This window comes from Mercenaria mercenaria, chromosome 8 (assembly GCF_021730395.1).
Source record: "Mercenaria mercenaria strain notata chromosome 8, MADL_Memer_1, whole genome shotgun sequence".
In the NCBI taxonomy this organism is placed as follows: Eukaryota; Metazoa; Mollusca; class Bivalvia; order Venerida; family Veneridae; genus Mercenaria; species Mercenaria mercenaria.
In genome coordinates this window covers 82,435,017-82,436,302 of record NC_069368.1, presented here as the reverse complement: position 1 = coordinate 82,436,302, position 1,286 = coordinate 82,435,017, and positions in this window count along the sequence as shown.

Genomic DNA, 1,286 nt, shown 5'->3' with positions numbered 1-1,286 from the left:
TTTTAAAAAATTCGCGACTTTTTATGATACGTCGGATTTATGGAAATGAAAAACTTATTAATGTTACACATGACTAAGACTGATAGATACAGTTGCATATAGTTTTCTGCACGACGGAAACTATGCTGCATGTTAGACAGTAGTCAATGCATTCTTTATTAAGCAGCTGTGCTGATTAAAACAGATAAAACAGTTTTACATATTTGTAAAGATAATCAGAAAAAGCCATTGTTTTTCATATTGTTGTTTTTTCATAAGAAAAACTAAGATTTAAAAGATCTAACATTCCTGCGAGTGTATGACATGACGGACAGCGGTGAAAGAGAAACCGAGCGGTAGAGAGGTCTCGTATGAATCCGCGCTATCCCGAGGACTGGGAAATTGCTGTCTGATAGGTAGCCATGTAAAAGCGTTTTCAAAGACACTGAAAGTTATAAAATCGGGCATGTAATTTATGACGTCATAATTTTGACTTCACAATGCGCGCGTGCAGCTTGCTATTTGCCATTTGGTTCGTGCGTACCTGTCTGTGTAGAACAGGATCTTCAAACCCGAGGGACAGCGCGGAATGAGGAATCGAGCGCCATCTGTCTGACACAGGCGATCATTTTTCTTCTCACTCCATTCTGGTAAGCAATGAACCGTGCGCTTATTATACTAGTAAAACTAAAAACAAAGAAATATAGATCTAAGCTGAAGTAGGCCTAAATGGTATATAGACCTACTGAATAATTTGGAGCAGATAATTCACATTATGCAGATTTAGCTGAAAAGATTCCGTGTTATTGGTATGTTAAAACATAATACGATAACACTTTAATGATATTACGTATAGGATATCTGTTTGTTTCCGCAAAACATTCCAGCACCAGATGCAATATTTAGCGTGGCCGGAAGTGAAAAAGTGATGTAGCATCTGGTGTTCATGAGTGAAAGATAGTTCAATCTTGCATGATAGACAAACAAATTGAAAATGTTCTCTTTCTTCATGTTACAACAAATGTTTCAAATATTATAAAAAAGTTGTATCATTTTTATGTGAAGTACAGAAAACTTTAATGAAAACGGGTTGGTACTTATATACATTAATATTACGCGAACAGTGAGTTTATACGACTTGTACGAGTATAACGTATAATGTATGAAATAAAAATGTTTTGTACATAGTTAAGTGTTGTAATAATCAATGAAATATCTTGAAGGTTTATACAAAAGAAACTTGAAAAGATAATGATATATGTTTTGCTCTTTTATGTGATTTGTATCAGGTATATTCTGCCATATGT